General features: G+C 44.2%; 3 non-coding genes across 3 annotated transcripts; 1 reads left to right on the forward strand and 2 right to left on the reverse strand.

The window, feature by feature from the left end:
- Nucleotides 1-439: 439 nt before the first annotated feature.
- TRNAA-UGC (transfer RNA alanine (anticodon UGC)) lies at nt 440-511 on the reverse strand. Its single transcript has one exon. It is a non-coding gene; the product is annotated as a tRNA-Ala (tRNA).
- A 5,130-nt stretch (nt 512-5,641) lies between these two features.
- Nucleotides 5,642-5,715, reverse strand: TRNAF-GAA (transfer RNA phenylalanine (anticodon GAA)). The gene has a single exon. It is a non-coding gene; the product is annotated as a tRNA-Phe (tRNA).
- A 712-nt stretch (nt 5,716-6,427) lies between these two features.
- Nucleotides 6,428-6,500, forward strand: TRNAF-GAA (transfer RNA phenylalanine (anticodon GAA)). Its single transcript has one exon. It is a non-coding gene; the product is annotated as a tRNA-Phe (tRNA).
- The last annotated feature ends 15,296 nt before the right edge of the window (nt 6,501-21,796 follow it).

Raw genomic sequence — 21,796 nt, forward strand, 5'->3', positions numbered from 1 at the left:
GTCGACAGGGAGAGAAATCGGTGGACAGATGCTTTGACTCTGGATTTGGCTCAGAAAACAAAAAACAACGACCAAAACGAAATGCCCGGGGGTGGGGGGGGGCGCTTTTCTGCCTTTCTTCTTCTCAGCCTTTCCTTCTCTTTAATCGTAGTACAAAACCGAAGCCAAAGTGAGCCGCCTGTTGATGTGCACGCTTTTATTTGCTTTCAAGAGACCCTGTTGGGACCTCATTCTTCTTTCTCCTCTTCCTTCTGCCGTCGCAATCTCCTTAGGTGATGTTGAGGCTTACAGTATAGAGATGGCAGATAAGTGAAGGCAATCCATTGGGTTACGTTTTTACTCTCTATACGTGCAGAAATAGGATAGAAAAAGGTGAGGAGGCAGAAGGCTATGTTGCTTGAGAATTACATTTGAGCACTGCCAGAGCAAAACCACCATTTGGTGGTGCCGGGGATCGAACCCGGGGCCTCACACATGCAAAGCATGTGCCCTACCACTGAGCTACACCGCCCTCCTGAAAGACTGTTTTGTAATAATTTTCAGGAGGTAACTTTCATTTTCTGAGACTGGCTCTGTGAGCATGCTGGTAGTAGTGGTTAGTATCATGGAGCGCCTTCAGCTGCTCTGAGTAGAAGATACTCGGTACTAATGAGGGGATACAGATTCTTTAGTATACTGTACAGGACTTGAAATGAAAAGCAAAGTATTAGAAAAGTGTCAGATAACCGCCAAAAGAAGTTTCCAATGTGGCTTTAAAACGTTGAGTTGTCAGGATCTCCTTCTTCTGTTATGCTTGGCAAGGAATCAAATTCTGGTTTTTCATTCTTTCGATTTCTTTCAGAGATGACGCAAAGTTATTGAAATTCAGCTTTTTCTTACCTAAAATGCTTCATATTTGTTGTTTACTCAGCCGGAATATTAAAGGTTAGATTTGATTGAGGAAAATCACAGTCAGAAGAAAACCTGAGAGCGATGCGCTCAGCATTTCATCTTAAGGGTCTTTAGCTGGTGTGTTGTCCTGCGCCTGTACTCACAGCTATTCCAGAGGCTGAAGCAGGAGGATCACTTGACCTTGGGAGCTGGAGGCTGCGGGGAGCTACGATCACCCACTGCACTCCAGCCTGGGTGATGGAGTGAGACCCTGTATCAAAATCAAAAAGAAAAAAAGAAGAATTTATAAGGTGTGAGTGAAACAACACCTCTAGGGAAGACGAGAAGAGTTGAATTATGAGGGTGAGATAAAAAATAAGTAGAAACAGGATTTAAGAGGTACAGGGGGAAATGGTTTAGAAAAACAAACAGGCTATTGTCAAACAGAAGGAGGTGTCGAAAACGGGAGTTTTTAACAACTCTTTAAGGAATGGGAGAAAGATTGGAAGATGGAGAAGATAAGTTAGCCTGGCTCATGATAAATTCGGTGTATCTGTGGGGCACACTGTGAGGATGTTACATGGAGAACTCAGGCAATTGACTCTCTCTCCAGCCTGGGATTTGTGAGCATTAGTAGTAGTAGACATATTGCATGGAGAGTGGATAAAGACTAAAAAGGGTCCTTTTAGATTTGGGAATTACAAACCTATTCATGATATTTGTTTAAAAGAAAAAAAAAGCCAGGTGTGGTGGCTCACGCCTGTAATCCCAGCACTTTGGGAGGCCAAGGCGGGTGGATCACCAGAGGTCTCAAGTTCGAGACCAGGCTGGCCAACATGGTGAAACCCTGTCTCTACTAAAAATACAAAAATTAGCTGGGTGTGGTGGTGCACACCTGTAATCCCAGCTACTCGGGAGGCTGAGGCAGGAGAATTGCTTGAACCTGGGAGGTGGAGGTTGCAGTGAGTGAGATCATGCCATTGCTCTCCAGCCTGGGCAACAAGAGTGAAACTCTCTCTCCAAAAATAATAATAATAATAATAATAAAGTAAAAAAAATTTTTTTTAAAGTTTGCTCCTCTATGTTCTTGAACCCTGGTATTTATCATTATTTATCATGATTAGGGCTGTGTTCTTTGAAATACATAAGAAGATGAGAAGAAAATCCATTTCCTGACACCAAATTTCTAGTGACTGTTAACTCTTTCTCATTCTGATTTACCTATATATGAGCCTTTGCCAACACTCATGAAATAACATTGATCTCTTGTAGAACTGGCAGAAAACAGCAGGTTATATGGCAGACTTGTCTTTTCGGTTGGCTGATGGAATTTCTAGAATAAAAATAGGAAGCACTGAATGCTAGGTTTCACTGAATAAGAGACAAGAGAAGTGTTACACACAAAACTAGTGTGTGTGTGTGTGTGTGTGTGTTTGACTGTCTGTGTGTGCATGTAAATGCTAGGGAGATTATCTTAGCTCTTTGATGCTGTAGAAGTAATATTAGGACAATTTGCAGAAACACTCCTTCATCATTATGTCATGTTACACCCAGAGAAACCTGGATGTCTACTGGATTCTTGGGAATTCATCATAATATGAAGGTCTGCTTTTTTGTTTGCCTCTTGAAAAGGAGAGAATTTTAAATAATTAAATATCTGTAGCTCTCTTCTGACTGTCTAACAACAACACGACTGAAACACATTTTTTTTTGTAAAAACTGTGGGATGAGCTTATTTAACACAGAATTCCTCTGAGGAATTAAACATTTAATTCTGAAGACAGAACACCCTCATGTGATACATACTCAATTCAGAAAACCTAAAAATATATAAAGTATCTGTCTAAACCTGCACTGTCCAATATGGTTACCATTAGCCACACTGGCTATTGAATGCTTGAAATTGCCCAGTCCAAGTTAAGAGTGTTGTAAGTGTAAAATATATATCAGATGTGGCCAGGCACAGTAGCTCGCGTCTGTAATCCCAGTACTTTGGGTGGCTGAGGTGGGTGAATCATAAGGTCAGGAGTTCGAGACCAGCCTGACCAACATGGTGAAACCCCGTCTCTAGTAAAAATACAAAAATTAGCCTGGCATGGTGACACACACCTGAAATCCCAGCTACTTGGGAGGCTGAGGCAGGAGAATTGCTTGAACCTGGGAGGCAGAGGTTGCAGTGAGCCGACATCGCGCCACTGCACTCCAGCCTGGGTGACAGAGCGAGAATCTTTCTCAAAAAAAAAAGAAAAAAAATATATATATATATAAATATATATACATACACACACCAGATTTCAAAGATGTGTAATACTATTTTTTAAATATAAAATATCTCACTAATAATTTTATAATTGATAGCTTCTTAAAATAAGTTTTTGGATATACAAAGTGATTTAAATATATTATTGAAACTGGACATAAAAGATAGCAACAACAAACACTGGAGACTATGGGGAGGGGTGGGAGGGAGGGCAGAAAGGTTTGAAAAGCTACCTCTTGGGTACTATGCCTACTACCTGGGTGATGGGATCAATTGCACTCAAAACCTCATGCAATTTACCCAGCATCATGTAGTATAACCATGTAACAAACCTGCACGTGTACCCCCAAATCTAAAATAAAAATTGAAATTACATAAAAATATAAATATTGACTTTTTTAATGCAACTACTGCAAAAGGTAACACTACAAAATGGCTGTCATTTAAAACTTGTATTATCTCTTGATTGGACAGAATTGTCTAAAGACAATGTTATCCATTTAGGTGCTGTTCTGGGAGAATCCCAGAGGCAGAGAACATGGAGCATGATCTGCCAGTAATTAAGTTTCATGCTGTGAGTGGACTTGAAAGAATGCATTTCTATGCATGATCTCCTTTGATCTTTACAACATCCCATTTTACAAAATCATTATTAACATCATTTTTAAGCCATTGAATGGCAGACAAATCATGCTTGGAATTGCCCCAGGCCTTCCATTTCAACAGAATGTAATTACTGCGTTAGGCACAAAACATTCAAAGTTACTGTTTGTCTAGTCAAATATTTCTTAATGGAGTAAAACACAAGCTTCTGAGTTGAGAAAGCCTCAGTGAAAGGATAAAGTATCTGATTCCCAGTTTCTGTACAGTCAATGTCCCTACCCCAAGGTTACTTCTCATTTGGTACTAATTTTCCTTTTGCAACTTGCTGCAGTTCTGATAGTGGAGTATTGTAGATTATTGTCTCCTCACAGGGTATGCAGAAGTTAGAGAAAAACAACACTGAAACTGAAGCAGTAATTTGAAAGAAAAAAAACCAAAATGACCAAAAAAAGACCTATTATCCCAACAAAGAATTTCAAGAGAGGAGTTGAAGTGAAAAAGGGAAAATGGGGCACATGCATCTGAGTCTTGACTTTGCTGCCCATTTGCTTTCATTTTCAGTATTCTAGAGCCCCTCATGAATGTTTGATAGAATAATTCATATAGAAATACATATATTTCTTTTTTCCTGGATACAAACATGGAAACAGCTTAAGATTTGGAAATTCTAGACAAGGTTGCCAGGCTAAAGAAATGTCTTCTCAGCAAGAAAATTTAGAATGTTCTTGTAATTGGGCCTGGTGCGATGGCTCCCGCCTGTAATCCAAGCACTCTGGGAGGCCTACCTAGGCAGGTGGATTGCTTAAACCTAGGATTTAAAGACCAGCCTGGGCAACACGGTGAAACCCACTGTCTACAAAAAAAATACCAAAAAAAAAAAAAAAAAAAAAAAAAAATTTAGCCAGGCATGGTGGTGCTCGCCTGAAGTCCCATCTACTCAGGGTGCTGACATGTGGAGTCACTTCAGCCTAGGGAGGTTGAGGCTGTAGTGAGCTCTGATTGTATAACTGCACTCCAGCCTGGATGACAGAGTGAGACCCTGCTTAAAAGAAAGAAAAGAAAGAGAAGAAAGAAAGAAAGAAAGAAAGAAAGAAAGAAAGAAAGAAAGAAAGAAAGAAAGAAAAAAAAAGTTCTTACAGCAGTTTAATAATGGAGTTGACTCAAGATACAAACCCGGGTTTTTCTAATTTCAAAATGTTTCTTGCATACACCACACCCCCATATATATGCTCATACAGTATGATAGTTACTTCACTGTATGTTTCTTTTTTTCATATTTCTTGTGATTTAAAAATATCCCTCGCCCAATACATATAAATAATATCAAATCAAAAATGACTTGTAAATGCCACAGCATATAGCTCGTTGGAATTTCTTAAGTTTTAAAACTAATAGCTTCCTAAGAAGTTTAAGACTTTAAATAAGGACGGGCTCAGTGGCTCACGCCTGAAATCCCAGCACTTTGAGAGGCCGAGGCGGGTGGATCACCTGAGGTCAGGAGGTCGAGACCAACCTGATCAACATGGCGAAACCCTGTCTCTACTAAAAATACAAAAATTAGCCAAGCATGGTTGCGGGGGCCTGTAATCTCAGCTTACTTGGGAGGCTGAGACATGAGAATAGCTTGAACTCAGGAAGCGGAGGTTGCAGTGAGCCGAGATCGCGCCGGTGCACTCCAGCCTGGGCGACGGAGTGAGACTCCGTCCAAAAACTTTAAATAATTTATGTAATGACAGCACTTCATGGAAGACTTCAGTGGAATATACAAAGGAGAGAGTGATACAAACATGTACATTACCTTTATCAGACTTTCAAAAACTCCCAAAAATTGGAGATATGTACGCTTCTGGGATTGGCGTACAAGTGCTGTATAAGGGAGTGATAATTAGGCAGAACTCAAAAGATGCTGGCTGAAACCCGGGGTTGAACCAGGGAACTTTAAGATCTTCAGTCTAACGCTCTCCCAACTGAGCAATTTCAGCTACTCTAAGCACACACCCTTAGTCATTTCTTCAAAATATAAAAACCGTCATTTGTAGAGTGAGTGTATTTTCTAATGCCTAATTCTGTTTTGTTCAATATCAATACAAAAATTAGCCAGGGGTGGTGGTGCGCGCCTGTAATCCCAGCTACTAGGGAGGCGGAGGCAGGAGAATTGCTTGAACCCGGGAGGTGGCGGTTGCAGTAAGCCGAGATCACGCCACTGCACTCCAGACTGGGCGATAGAGGGAGATTGTCTAAAAAAAATAAATAAAATAAATAAATGACAAGAAAAGAAAGAAAAGAAGGATCTCTTATGTCCTCCAGTACATTCTATCTCTTCCTTAGAGTTTTTAAAATTGTGGTCTCCACACTGGTGCATAACAACTCTTTTTTGTTGTTGTTTTCGAGACAGGGTCCCGCTCTGTTGCGTGGACTGGAGTGCAGTGGTGCAATCTCGGCTCGCGGCAACTTCTGCCTCCCCGGCTCAGTGGATCCTCCCACTTCAACGGAGGGAGAGGGAGTCTCGCTCTGTCGCCCAGGCTGGAGTACAGCGGCGCGGAGTAGCTGGGATTACAGGCGCGCGCCACCACCCCTGGCTAATTTTTGTGTTGATATTGAACAAAAAAGAATTAGGCATTAGGAAATACGCCCACTTTACAAATGAAGATTTTTATATTTTGAAGAAATTGCTAACGGCACGTGCTTACAGTAGTCGAAATAGCTCAGTTGGGAGAGCATTAGACTGAAGATCTAAAGGTCCCTGGTTCGATCCCGGGTTTCAGCAGGTTTGTTTGTTTTTTTTTAGTTCTGCCTAATTATCACTCCCTTATACAACACTTGCACGCCAATCCCAGAAGTGTATATATCTCAATATAAATTCTTACGTTAAGTCAAAAGTGTAAAAACATTGAACTTCTCTGGTTAGACATAGGAACAAATTCAGATGTTTACAGAATTTCGGAAACAACCATCTCTGGAATGAGAAAATTGCTGAGGCCGACGATGACTTGCAAACTGAATTTTAATAAAACCTTTTCTATGTCTTAACAGTTTTCAAACTCAATCTCCTGTTCTGAGAGTCGAGGCTTTCTATTTTTAGCCAAAATACGGTGGGAGGGTCAATTAGGATATTTTTTCAATTATTTCCTCAAAAAAAGTTTTAGATTCTCTTACAGACTTTTTTCCCCCCTTGTAAGTTCTGAGCCTTCTCACACAGGAAACAACATTCCTCTACTCTAGGTTTATCCCCGCCACGCGTCTCTCCCCAGCTGAGCGCAGCCTCAGCCTATGGTGCAAAAACGTTTAAAGCTGAGCATATAGAGAAGGAAAATAAGAAAAAAAAATAGAAAGTGGTGTGGAAAGATCTACATATGAATCACAACACAGTGTTTAAAATGTGCGTAAACGGGTCTAGGAGTGCGCTGCGCTATTGTGAAAAGTTCGTTCTGAAAGCTGGGCGCAGCGGCTCACGCTTATAATCTCAGAACTTCGGGAGGCCGAGGCGGACGGATCACTTGAGATCAGAAGTTGGAGACTATCCTGGTGAAAATGGTGAAACCCCGTCCCTACTAAAAATACAAAAATTAGCCGGGCGTGGTGGGGGGCTCCTGTAATCTCAGCTAATCGGGAGACTGAGGCAGGAGAATCGCTTGATCCCAGGAGGTGGAGATTGCAGTGAACCGAGATCGCTCCACTGCACTGCATCCTGGGCGACAGAGCGAGACTCCGTCTCAAAAAAACAAAAACAGAAACAAAAAACAAAAACAAACAAAAAACAAAAACGAAAAGTAAACGGGAGGATCCGAGCGCCAGCTTGCGGGGAGACGGAAGAGGCGGGGTGCCGTGAAGTGGAGGAAGCAAAGGACAAAAGGGAGAGGGGTAGAGGGCAAGCAAAAGCATCCTCAAGATTATTAGTACTTGGATGGACTGGATGGTAGAGTGAGTCTAATCGCCACATCTCTCCGTCGCTTCCTCTGGATATGAGGGAAGAGAGGTTCCTTTTTGTCCCTAGAGGGTAGGCTCGACCAAGAAGGGGACCTGGTTCGTTTCGCCCAGGCTGGCACGGCTTCAAGAGCGCCTCACCGCTCTTTACGTTGCTGGACAGACCAGTTGAGCTTTTTGGGTATGCACGTAAGGTCGCATTTTTATTTTCAGTTCAGGAAATGCTGATACTGGAGCTTCTGAGGGAGCTGCAGTGATTTCCCGATTTCCTGCGCGCCTGTGTGGAAAGTTAGAAGCGGAATCTACCGGCAGCTTTGAGACTAAGCATGACGGTGGAAACATCTGATTTTATTAGCTTTTGTCTGAAATACAAAAGATGAGAAAGAAAGTTCCCGTTTGTTTGCTCCACATACTTCTCTTAGAAGCCTATGGAAAGCCAACTTTCCCCCTGAAGAAACTCCTCCTGGCATTTGCAAAGAGCTCCTTTACTCTTCTTGTCCAGCTCTTCTCTCAAAAGGACTGCAGAGCTGGACAGCGGCTGCGGAAAGGCGAAGTTGTTGTACCCGAGCGAGTTAGAGAAATGCCACACTTTGAGACGAATTTGAGTCCTTTATTAGCCGGCGACCGAGAGATGACTAACGCTCGAAATTCTCTCGGCCCCGAGGAAGGGGCTTGATTTTCCTTTATACTTTGGTTTAGAAAGGGGAGGGGGAGCTTAGTTGCAGCAATTCTACAGAAGTAAAAGCATGCAAAAAAATTAAAAAGACAAATGGTTACAGGGAAACAAACAGTTCCAGGTGCAGGGGCTCTAAATCTATCATAAGGCATTAGGTATGGGGGTTCTGCCAGACACAAACTCAAGGCTTTATGGTGTTATCTCTTGAGTGAAATCCTGGGAACTTTGTACATTGTTTGCTTCAGTACCTTATCAGTTAATTGGACTCTGATATGTTGAGAGTCAGCTTACACAAGTTAACTGCTTGAGGAAGGGGGTGGGTAAGGAGTCCTTGATGTTTTGTAAATGAAGGCGCCAAATGGAGTTCGTCCAGCTTTTTCAGCTAAGGGAGAGCCTATTCATGTGGAAATAAGGCTAGGTGATTAACGGAGAGTCTAAAAACAACGTTAGGTATTACATTCCCCACTTGTGTTTTTGGGGAATCAAATCGTTGATTCCTCAGTTATAATAAGGGGGTAATATTGAGTTCTAAGATACATAAATTTGACAGAAGCTATGCGTTGTTTTACAAAGTTAAGAAACTAATTTAATATACACGGCCTGAAAATTAAGCTTAATTGTAGGATGAGGAGGGGTCCAACTAACCTAGTGACTAGAGTAGTGAGCCATGGATTCCAGTTAAACATGCTTTGATACCAGGGGATGTTATTTTCTCGTTCTTGTTAGCGTCTATCTAGATTTTCTCGAACCTTTTGGAGAGTATCTTTTATGACTCCAGACTGATTCGCACAGAAGCAACAACTTTCTCCTAGAGCTGCGCATAAACCTCCTTGAGAGAGGAATAGTAGATCTAAGCCTCAGCGGTTTTGAAGAACTACTTCAGCTAGAGACTCTACCTGGGAATGTAACATATCTATGACAGACTGGAGGTTACTTAAATCAGCATCTACCTGTTGAGATAGGGCCATTAGTCCAGTTTCTCCTTGAACTAGGGCTGCTGATCCGGCTATGCTAAGGCTGGCCAAGAAGGGAACTAGGAGCAGGGCAGCTCAGCGAAACCTGGGATCTAACTCAGGGGGAGAAATGAGAAGTTGTCCTTCTGGTCCACTGTACACGTATACCCAGGGAAGTACATGAACTTACATGCACAGGAGAGGTCCTGGTTCAGTTCCATTAATGCAGCGAGTGAGACTTGAAGTGCAGGCCAACCAGGTATTGTTAGGCGCTTGGTAAGAGACTGAGGTGCTTATGGAAGTAAGCAGGGACTGATTACAAGTAGTCTGAAAGGGAGAAGCAGATAAGTTATACCCGGTACTAATTAGACAAGAAGCGTTTCCAGTCACATCCCTTAGTGTGAGGGCACAGGGTCGTGCACGACAAGATAGAGGGCCACTTTTAAGTGTGGCCTCTACTCCTAAGCCTACATAATAAGGGGGTTTTGCTTTTAGACATAGCCAACAATCTTGGGCTAGTTTAGGCTGGGTGAGGTTAAGAAGGTGATATACCCTGCCTAGTATGGACATCAGGCTGGGTTGAAGATATTGTCGCTGCAGCTGGAGTTTAGGAACTAGGAATGGTGGCGGAACACTTAAATCGACCTTGTCAGGGTGTTTTTGGAACCTAGGGTCGCCTAGATCAGTTAAAGTCCTGATTGGCTTGGTGGGCTCCATGAGACCAGGATTTTCTTCTGGATGGTGAACATAGTCCTAACATCAAATCCTGGGATATAAAGCCTTAATCCTTATGACATGCCATAATACCACTGAGCTGAATTAGGGTCATGGACAGTTATAGTAAGAGGATTACAATTTTTTCTAATACACAATCTAGGACGGGAAGCACGACTTATGGAAAGAGTTGAAGATCGGGTTGATCTCCCAGAGTAAGTGTCTAAAGTTACATGTGTCCAATCAGGGCAGAAAAACTGGTAAATATCTCAACAGCTAGAGTCAGGGTGATTTCCAGGACAGAGGTAAGAGTCAACATTCTGGAGTCCTTTTTCCGCACCTTTGGAACTCCCACATCCAGTCTGGCTCCCGGAGTGTCCAAATCCTGCCAAAAGGTCAATGCTTCCTGCCCCCTTGACTGGCAGATTGTGTTGCTCTTTGTGGGTACGGGCTGGTTCTGGGAACAGTGCACATAAATCAACTGCAAAGGAGACTTCCTTGGAGGTTCCTGCCCTCCAAGTACTGTTTGCGAATATACGTCCTGCCATGAAATAGGTGAGAAGAAGGGAATAGGAAGGTGCAGAGGACATGACAGGCAAAAACCAAAAAGAGAAGTAAATAAAAAGAATTAATCTAATGGCTTCACCCGACTTAGGCACAGTTTTAAGGGGCCTGACCCAGGCTTGGGGACCTATGTTTCTTGCTGGGCTTTGTTGGCCTTTTTGATGCGGGAGTGACGAATCCAAGCAGGAATGCCATCCACTTTCAGAGCTGTTGGCATGGTGAGGATGACAGTATGAGGTCCTATGCAAGCAGGAGTGAGTCCTTCTCTCTGGAACTTTTTAACAAACACCAGGTCACCTGGCTGGAACGAGTGGCAGGGCCCCGTCTGGTCAGGAACTGGATTGGGATGGGCTCCTCGGAAAAGTGGCTGGTTGATATCTTGTACCTGTTGGAGAGACTTTAGGTACTGTAATAAATTAGCTTGTGATATTTCTGCCAAATTGGTATCCCTTAGCTTAGGCAAGATAGGTGGAGCCTTCCTATACATGATTTCAAAATGTGAAAACCTAGCCCAGTAAGGAGTGCACCTTACTCTAAGAAAGGCTAAAGGAAGGAGTCTTACTCCGTTCTCACCGGTCTCTAAGATTAACTTTGTAAGAATGCTTTTTAGGGTGCGGTTCATGCGTTCTACCTGCCCAGAGCTCTGGGGTCGATAGGCACAATGGAGCTTCCACTGAATGTGTAATGCCTTACTGACTGACTGAGCTATGGACGAGGTGAAGGCCGGTCCGTCATCAGACCCTATGGCAGCAGGCAGCCCATGTCGAGGGATGATTTCATTGAGTAAAAACCTAACTACCATGGTGGCAGTCTCATTCTTGGTGGCAAATGCCTCAGTCCATATGGAGAAGGTGTCTACTAGTACTAGAAGGTATTTGTACCTAGCCCGGTGTGGTTTTATTTCTGTAAAGTCAACTTCCCACCTTTCTCCTGGCGAGTTTCCTCAAAGACGGTGGCCTGGGCTGGGTTTAGGACCTTGCTTGGCGTTTACCTGGGTACAAGTTGTACACCGGAGAGCTGCTTGATCTGCTAAGCTTTGAAGATAGGGAATCTTAAAATGGCTCTAGAGGAGCTGGGCCAGTTTTGCTCCTCCTAAATGGGTGGTAGAATGCAGGCGACTGATTAAAGTTTCCCCGAGAGCTCGGGGTATGAAGATTCTGGAGTCAGGAAGAATCCACCAACCTTCCTGATTTTTATTGGCCCTGAGATCTGAAGCTAGTTTTTTTTCTTCCGTTGAGTACGCGGGATTGTCGGGCAGATCTGGCTGTGGAAAGGAGACTGTGGGTAATAAGTTTAGAGGCATGACTGGAAGTCTGGCTGCATCCCGGGCCGCTGAGTCAGCTTTCTGGTTACCACGGGCAATGGCCGTGTTTTCTCCTGGATGTCCTTTGCAGTGGATTACAGCCACCTGCTGAGGGAGCCATACGGCTTCAAGCAGGGCTAGAATTTCTTCTTTGTTTTTGATAGTCTTTCCTGCTGAGGTGCCCACGCTCCTGATAGATGGCTCCATGTACATGTACAGTAGCAAAAGCATACCTGCTGTCAGTGTAAATGTTAATAAGTTTATCCTTACCCCATCGGAGAGCCTGAGTGAGGGCGATCAATTCAGCTTTTTGTGCCGAGGTATTTGCCGGTAAAGCCTGGGCCCATAGCACATCTGTCTCTGTAGCAATGGCTGCACCAGCCTTTCGTACTCCCTGTGTTGAGAAAGCTGCTACCGCCTGTAAACATGGCGGCATCCACCTTCTTTAGGTGCACATCTTGGAGATCAGGTGGGCCAGTTTCTGTAGTTTCTAACAGTTCCTGGCAGTCATGGACAGGTGTAGTGATGTCTGGATCAGGGAGTAAAGTAGCTGGATTTAAACACCTTCTGGGAGAGAAAGTCAAACGAGGCTGATCTAACAGTAAACTCTGATACTGCAGGATGCGAGCATTTGACATCCATTTGCCAGAAGCACTTCGTAATAAAGTCTCTACGGCATGAGGAACCGTAAAGGTTAAATTTTGGCCTAGAGTTAACTTATCAGCCTCTTGGACTAGGCTTGCTGTTGCCACTATGACTCGCAGACAAGTTGGCCATCCAGAGGCCACAGGATCCAGCCTCTTAGACAAACAGGCCACTGGGCATCTCCAGGGTCCTAAAGTCTGAGTAAGCACCCCCTTAGCAACTCCCTGGCTTTCGTGGACAAACAGGTGAAACGGCTTTGGGATATTTGGGAGGGCTGGAGCAGGGGCTTCAGTTAATGCCTTTTTCAGATTTTGAAAAGCCTGTTCTTCTGTGTCCATCTAAACTAGCGGGCTATTCCCTCCTGTAGCAGTGTACAGGGGCTTGGCAATCTCCGCGAACCCCGACATCCATAGGCGACAGTATCCTACGGCCCCCAGGAATTCACGTACCTGTCTCTTGGTGGTGGGAGTGGGGATTCGTAGGATGGCTTCTTTCCGGGCACTGGTGAGTGCCCTTTTTCCTTGGCTTATGTCGTATCCTAGGTAGGACACTCTGGGAAGACAAAGCTGGACCTTCTTGGCTGAGACTCGATACCCGAGCTCCTGAAGGTGGTAAAGTAGGTCCCTAGTATGTTGTAGGCAACTGTCTTTAGTTTCAGTAGCTAATAAAATGTTGTCCACCTACTGAAGAAGAGTACAGTTAAGGTGACTAGCTTGGAATGGTATAGGATCCTGCTGGAGAGCCTCTCCAAAAAGGGTGGGGGAATTTTTAAAACCTTGAGGTAACTGAGTCCAAGTCAATTGGGTAGTGTCTCCTGAGCTAGGATCTGTCCATTCGAAAGCAAAGATCAGTTGGCTCTTGGGGGCCAGAGGAATAGCAAGGAAGCCATCCTTTAGGTCAAGGACAGTTTATATACTGTATGTTCTGGCGGGAGCAGGTTGAGTAGAGTATAAGGATTGGGGACAGTTGGATGGACAGTAACGGTCTGTTTGTTAACTTCCCTTAAGTCCTGTACCGGCTGGTAATCATTCGTTCCGGGTTTCTGGACCGGCAAAAATGGAGTATTCCAGGCGGACTGACACGGTGTGAGTTTGCCAGCTTGTAACAGTCGTTGAATATGGGGATTAATCTCCTGTCTAGACTGCTGACTCATAGGATATTGCTTTACCTGGACAGGCAAGGCAGCGGCCAGGAGTTCTACAAACACTGGTGGATGGTGTTTAGCCAGTCCTGGGGGGTTTGACTGGCCCAAACTCGGGGAAAGAATGTGTGTAAGTCCAACAGGAGAGGATTAGTATTATTTTCCAGTGGTTGTGATGGTGAAACTAAAAGATTTTCCTGTGACAGAGGGGTAGTTAGCAGGAGTTGGGCAGTGGGGGGCGCTGTATTTCCTAGCATGACGTTAGCCTGCTGGGCTGAGAAGGAGATAGAGGCCTGTAACTTATGGAGCAGGTCTCCTCCCAGGAGAGGAAAAGGACACTCTGGAACCACAAGAAATGACTGTCTCACTCTTTTCTGTCCCAAGCTCACTTCTCGTGAGTGTGTGACAGGATATTCCTGAATAGCTCCAGTAGACCTTTGTACAGCCACTCTTTTATTAGAGACACTGCCCAAGGGGGTCTGCAGTACCGAGTGCTCCGCCCCGGTAGCTACTAGGAAGCATACAGGCTGGCCCCTCACTGTAGCGGTCACCATGGGCTCCTGGGGGCCAAGAGAGAGGGAGTCCTGGCTCCATCAGTCATCAGACTCTTCCGTTGCGGGGAGAGTGAGGACCTTTTTCTTTTCTGATTTCTCCTCTGGCCGTAGAGGGCATTCCTTTTTCCAGTGCCCAGTCTGCTTGCAATAAGCACATTTGTCCTTTTCTAGGGGAGCCTGTTCACCTCTTTTGCCCTTCTGGTGGGGACCTGAGTTTCCCTGGCTATTCCTCTGTGATGGGGGCCTTCCCTTCTTGACCTCTCGGATGGCCGCAGCTAAGATTTTTGCTTGTCTTTTGTATGCTTTATCAGCTGCTGCCTGTGCTGTTTGTTTTCGTTTTTCAAACTCTCGATTGTCAAAAACTTTTTGGGCTATCTCTAAAAGCTGAGTGATATTCATCCTAGCAAATCCCTCCAGTTTTTGGAGTTTTCTTTTAATATCAGGGGCTGCCTGAGCCACAAATGCCAAATTAAGAGCACGGCTATTTTCGGGAGCCGCCGGGTCAAAAGAGATGTAAGTCCGATACGCCTCCTGGAGGCGTTCTAAAAACGCTCCCGGTGACTCATCAGGCCCTGTACGACTTCAGTCATCTTAGACAAGTTTATGGGTTTCTGAGCAGCTCCTTTGATACCTGCAAGGAGATACCGGTGAAAGTCGTCCAAAGCTCTCTTCCTACCCGAGGAATTCGGGTGCCAGTTAGGCCGGGTAGAGGGAAAGACCTCCTCAAGAAAGTCTCTAGCTTCCCCCTCTGGCCTATTGGCTCATGTGAGGAAATACTTTCTGGCCTCTCTTCGGATATGTTCCCTCTCTTCAGAGGTAAAAAGGGTCAAAAGGAGCTGCAGACAGTCATCCCAGGTGGGCCGATGGGTCCGGAGCACAGACTCCATCAGTGAGATCAAGACCTGGGGCTTTTCAGAGAAAGGAGGATTATGAGCCTTCCAGTTACAGAGGTCAGAAGGAGAAAAAGGGACATAAACCAAGAATGGGGCTGAGCGCTCATCACCCGGAGGGACTTGTGCTTCTTTCAGCGGTAGAAGGGGGGCTACTTCCTCCTGCTGCGGCCGCAATCGAGAGGCAATAGGCGGCGAGCCTACAGGGGATGTAGTCGAGGAGACAAGGGAAGATTCTAAGGGAGCAGGACGGTTATAAGGCGGCGGAACTGGGTGGGGGAGACTCTCCTCTTCTTCAGAGGGAGGCAGTACAGGGGGAGCCGAACCGACTGAGGGTCCAGGCGAAAGTGCGGTCTGGCTCAAAACGACCTTGGAGGCAGAATTATGAATGGCGCATGAGCGGAGCCATGGTGGGGGGCTTCTGACCAAACTCAGCCATTGATCAATGTGGGGAAACTGATCGGGGTGGCCGGGAGTTCCAGCAACAACCTGCCACACAGTCTGAACAATTGCTAGGTTCAGTGACCCTACTGGGGGCCAGCCGACTCCAAACTTTGGCCATTCTACTTCGCAGAGTGTCCGGAGTTTGCCTTTTTAAAGGCGGACCCCATAATTCTCTGAGAAGCCTAGAGAAAAATTCTGCAGCATACATTGGAGGGGGCTCCAATCCTTACAGGGCCGGGAAGAGGAGTTTCCCATTTTTGGAGGCAGTTTGACAAGGTTTGAGCAGGGATATCAAACCCAGCACGGACAGAAAAACTCATTCCCTAGGGGGCTGGAGTATCGGAAGAACAGAATTAACATAACCAGAAGGAGCCGAAAGACAACAATAGCTCACACTACTTGCCACATGACGGTTAACTAGCTTTAAGATTGAGGGAGGGCCGGGCGCAGTGGCTCACGCCTGTAATCCCAGCACTTTGGGAGGCTGAGGCGGGGGATCACGAGGTCAGGAGATAGACACCATCCTGGCTAACACGGTGAAACCCCGTCTCTACTAAAAATACAAAAAATTAGCCGGGTGTGGTGACGGGTGCCTGTAGTCCCAGCTACTTGGGAGGCTGAGGCAGGAGAATGGCGTGAACCCGGGAGGCGGAGCTTGCAGTGAGCCAAGATTGCGCCACTGCACTCCAGACTGGGCGACAGAGCGAGACTCCGTCTCAAACAAACAAACAAACAAACAAACAAAGTGAGGATAAAATTTAAAAATCCCCATTTAAACAATACCATCAGAATGATGATAGATGCAGGCAAAATTTGTAAGTCAATGTTAAAGTATAGGTAAAAATTTGATGAGGATCAGGATATTTACGTAGTCTCAGAGTATTTCCCTGTAGATTATTTATTAATTACAATGAGGAAAATGATCATTTTTCAGGGAAGAAACAGTAATTACAAACTTAAAATCAAGTGATCAAGCTAACTTCAGTCAGCTCATGCTTCTTGGTGTGAGAGAGGGTACTAATGTGATTTCTGTGACATTTCTCTCAAATTCCATAACCCGATATAATCTTATCATGGCTAATACAGATTAAGAAACGTTGCACAAAACCACTGGAAAAACTCTTCAAAAACATGTCGGCGTTGTGAAAGACAAGAAGATTAAGAAACTGTTCCAAATTAAAGGGCATTAAAGAGTCAAGACAACTAGATTCATATGTGATTCTGATATGCATCCTAGCTTGGGAGAGAAATTTCTATAAAAGTTTTTATTGGTACAATTAGACAATTTTAATAGACTTTATATTAGTCTATATTCACATTTATCAATGTTAAATTTACTGAACTTGATAATTGTGCTGTGTTAAGGAATTGACCTTATTCTTAAGAAATATACATTGAAGTATTTAAGAATAAAAAGATATGATGTCTGAAAATCATTATCAGTTTAGAGAAATAATCTTTGTCTGATATATATATATAATACATAATACATAAATATGATATGTATTCCAGTATTGTTGATTCGTCATTGAGGAAAAGATGTTTTGAAATTATCCCAAGATTTGAACAATATATGCTTCTCAGATGGTCCCATTTCATTTTAAATGTTGCAAGGCAGAGACAAAGATACAAATTTCTCAATTTGTATTAGAATTTAGAAGGTGTTTTATTCTATTTTCCTTGTCACACTCCTTGCTTGTGAGTCAATCAACTAAGGACATCTGAAAGAGACAGAATTTCTTTCTCAGAGTCAGGAGGTAATGAGGGGCTGCTCTGGTAGGGAAAGAAATAGTGAAGTTGTTCTTTTTTGGAGAAAAGCAGCAAAAAAAAGAGAGTGACAGGAGAAAAAGAAAGAAAGAATGGAAGGAAGGGAAGGAGGAAAGGAAACAGTAAAGTTGACAAACAGAACTCCTTTCCCTCTTTATTAGTCTTCAGGAAATATAGGGTTTGAAACTATCATAGCCCTGGAAACCCTTTAAATAGGGCCATCAGTAGGCCAGAAATTTTGATTAGAGCCTTGAAAATAAAAGCATAGCCGGGCGCGGTGGCTCACGCCTGTAGTCCCAGCACTTTGGGAGGCTGAGGCAGAAGGATCACGAGGTCAGGAGATCGAGACCATCCTGGCTAACACAGTGAAACCCCGTCTCTGCTAGAAATGCAAAAAATTAGCCTGGCGTGGTGGCGGGCGCCTGTGGTCCCAGCTGCTCGAGGAGGCTGAGGCAGAGAATGGCGTGAACCCGAGAGGCGGAGCTTGCAGTGAGCTGAGATCTCGCCACTGCACTCCAGCCTGGGAGACAGAGCGAGACTCCGTCTTAAAAAAAAAAAAAGAAAGAAAAAAGAAAGAAAGAAAATAAAAGCAGAAGTGATTAGACGGACAGGAAACAGCAGAGGAAATGGCTGCTGTTTCACTACAGTTAAAATGTCTTAGACATCTGTGAACTATTTGTCCTCTTCTCAGAGGAGGGACACTTTTTTAGGTACTAAAAAAGAATTGTCTGGCACTTCATGGCAGCAACATGTTTGATGTTAACTGACATTTCCAGACATCCAGGTATGATTTTTATTTAGCGACTTTAAAAGAAGGATGAGAAAAAAAACAAAAAAACAAAAACAAACCATGAGCCAGGTGTGGTGGCCTGCATCTATAGTCCCAGCTACACCTACTCAGGAGGCTGAAGAGGAGGCAGGAAAACAGCTTGAGGTCAGGAGTTGGAAGCCCCAGTGCTCTACGATTGCCCTGGTGAATAGCCACTGCACTCCAGTCTGGTCAACAAAACAAGATCCCGTCTATTAAAAATAGAAAGAAAATAAAGGAAGAAAGAAAAGAAAGGAAGGAAGAAAGAAGGAAGGAGCGAGAGAGAAAGAAAGGAAGGAAAGAGAGAGGGCAAAAGGAAGAAAGGAATGGAGGGAGGGAGAGATTGACAGAACAGATTAGAAAACATAATCCAACTATACACTGTCTAAAAGAAACTCATTTCAAATATAATTATATAAGTAGGCTGAAATTAAGGGGATAAAATATATTACATGGAAAAGTTAATCAAGAGAAAGCAAAAGTGACTATATTAACATAAACTTAAGAACAAAGAAAATCCACCAAGAAGGCATAACAATCCTAAATATGTATACACCAAACAGCAGAGCTGCAACATGTAAAGAAAAACAAAAAACAAAAAACAAAAAACAGGACCGGGCGCGCTGGCTCACGGCTGTAATCCCAGCACTTTGGGAGGCCAAGGTGGGCGGATCACAAGGTCAGGAGATTGAGACCATCCTGACCAACATGGTGAAACCCCGTCTCTACTAAAAATAAAAAAAAATAAATAAATAAAATAAAAAAAAAACCAGGGCGTGGTGGTGCGCCCTGTAGTCCCAGCTACTCGGGATGCTGAGGCAGGAGAATTGCTTGAACCTGGGAGGCGGAGGTTGCAGTGAGCCAAGATCGTGCCACTGCACTCCAGCCTGGGCAACAAAGTAAGGCTCCGTCTCAAAACAAAACAAAACAAAACAAAAAACCCAGACAGGGCGCAGTGGCTCACGCCTGCAATCCCAGCACTTTGGGAGGCCGAGGTGGGCGGATCACCTGAGGCCAGGAGTTGGAAACTAGCCTGGCCAACATGGTGAAACGCGTCTCTACTAAAAATACGTACATTAGCCAGGCATGGTGGTGCAGTGGCGTGCACCTGCAGTCCCAGCTACTAGGGAGGCTGAGGCTCGAGAATTGCTTGAACCCGGGAGGTGGAGGTTGCAGTGAGCCGAGATGGTGACACTACACTCCAGCCTGGGTGACAGAGCGAGACTCTGACTCATAAATAAATAAATAAATGTAATACATAAATAAATATTTTAAAAAACAAAAGAGATAGAATTTAAAAAATCGACAAATGCAGTTACATTGGAGACTTCACTTCTCTCTCTCTCTTTTTTGTGAATTTGTTTTTATTGGGGAACACGGCACAGGGTGGGAAATGTCACCTTGGGCTATGGTATGCCCCACCTCCCAGAGAATGTCCATTTGCATTCTAATCTTCCTGGGATGCTTTATGGAACTTTTTCTTCTTCTTGGAGGTGCTCTTGCCAGCCGCCTCTTCAGGCCCACTGCTGACCAGCTCCTCTTTGGAGAATTTCCTCTTTTTCTTGGAGCCACTTCTGTGGCCTGACTCTTCGGTGTCATTAACTGTTTCCTCCTTGGGTGAAGACTTCTTCCTCTTGGGAAGACTGGTGCTGCCAGCGGTCTCTTCAAGATCGCTACTCATCAACTCCTCCGTGGAAAAACATTTCTTTTTCTTGGGCTTGGAGAAAGAGATAGGTGGGTCTTCCATTCCATTCTCCTGATGAACCTCCTGGGGCTTTTGCTTTTTCTTCTTTTTGGGTTTTTCACTCGTCTCCTCACACGCTCTGTCGCCCAGGCTGGAGTGCAGTGGGGCAATCTTGGCTCACTGCAAGCTCCGCCTCCCGGGTTCACGCCATTCTCCTGCCTCAGCCTCTGCGTAGCTGGGACTACAGGCGCCCGCCACCACGCCAGGCTAAATTTTTGTATTTTTAGTAGAGACGGCGTTTCACCATGTTAGGCAGGATGGTGTCCATCTCCTGAACTCATGATCTACCCGCCTCGGCCTCCCAAAGTGCTGGGATTACAGACCTGAGCCACCACGCCCGCCCCATTTCTCTCATAATAACAGAAAAACTACACAGAAAATCTGCAAGGATATTGAAGAACCCCAAATCATCTTCAGCCAACAGAATTCAGTCACCATGTATAGAACAGTCCACACAAGAAAAGCAGAACACGCATTCATTTCAAATTCATACGTAACGTAGATCAAGATAGAACATACCTCATACCTTGGGCCTCAACAACTTTAAAAGAATTGACTGACATGGTATGATCCCTAACCACAATGAAATCAAACTAAAAATCAGTCACAGAAAGACAACAAAAATATCCAAACACTTGGAAAATGAACAACACACTACTAAATATTCCATAGCACAAAGAGAAAGCCTTAGTAGAGATCAAAAAAATAAATTAACCTGAATAAAAATGAAAACACAATATATCAAAATTTCCAAGACAACTTAATCTCTGAGAGAGAAATTTACAGCACTAAGTGCATACATTAGAAAAGAAAAAAGTCGGCCAGGCGCGTGGCTCACGCCTGTAATCCCAGCACTTTGGGAGGGCGAGGCGGGTGGATTATGAGGTCAGGAGTTGGAGACCAGCCCGGCCAAAAAAAAAAGAAAGAAAAGAAAAAAGTCTCAAATCAGTCCTTTAAGCTCTTACTTGAAGAACTCAGGTGGGGAAAAGGGCAAAATAACCCAAAGCAAATAGAAGAAAGGAAATGAGCAGAAATAAATGGAACTGAACACACACGCACAAAATAGAAAAACAAACAAAAAGCTAGTTCCTTTAAAAGATCAATAAAAGAAGACCTCTAGGAGGACTGATAATTTTTTAAGAAGAGAGATGACACAAATTACCAATATCAAGAATAAAAAGAAGAGTATATCACTGTAGACTCTGCTGACATCAAAAGGGTAAATGAATACTATGAACAACACTTTACACACAAATTTGAAAACTTAGATGAGATGGACTAATTCCTTGAAAATCACAAACTACCACAACTCACTCAATATGAAATATATTTTTTCTATAACCTTGTAACTACTAAGGAAATTAAATTTGTGATATAAAAACTTTAAAAAAAAAGACTCTTCAGGTTCAAGAAAGTTTCACTGTATAATTCATCACCCCCGCCCTCCACCCCCTCCCCCCAGAAGGAGTCTTGCTCTGTTGCCCAGGCTGGAGTGCAGTAGTGCAATCTCGGCTCACTGCAACCTCCACCTCCCAGGTTCAAGCGATTCTCCTGCCTCAGCCTCCCAAGTAGCTAGGATTACAGGCAAGTGCCACCACGCCCGGCTAATTTTTGTATTTTTAGTAGAGATGGGGTTTCACCATGTTGGCCAGGCTGGTTTCAAACTCCTGGCCTCAGGTGATCCGCCTGCCTCGGCCTCTCAAAGTGCTGGGATTGCAGGCATGGGCCACCGCCTATGCCAATGTAGGCATATCTTAAAAGGATACATGACCTGGGGATACTTTGAGTATTCAGATTAATTAATTTTTAAAGTGTTTTTTAAATTCTCCCTTCTTACATCTTCTTTTCCTTCTGCCTTCAAGGGCTGTCACACGAAGAGTAGCGTAGGTGGATAAAAAAACAGAATGGTCAGTACCGCCTGGGGGGATTTAGGTCC

The sequence above is a fragment of the Pan troglodytes genome, chromosome 5 (assembly GCF_028858775.2).
Source record: "Pan troglodytes isolate AG18354 chromosome 5, NHGRI_mPanTro3-v2.0_pri, whole genome shotgun sequence".
NCBI lineage: Eukaryota > Metazoa > Chordata > Mammalia > Primates > Hominidae > Pan > Pan troglodytes.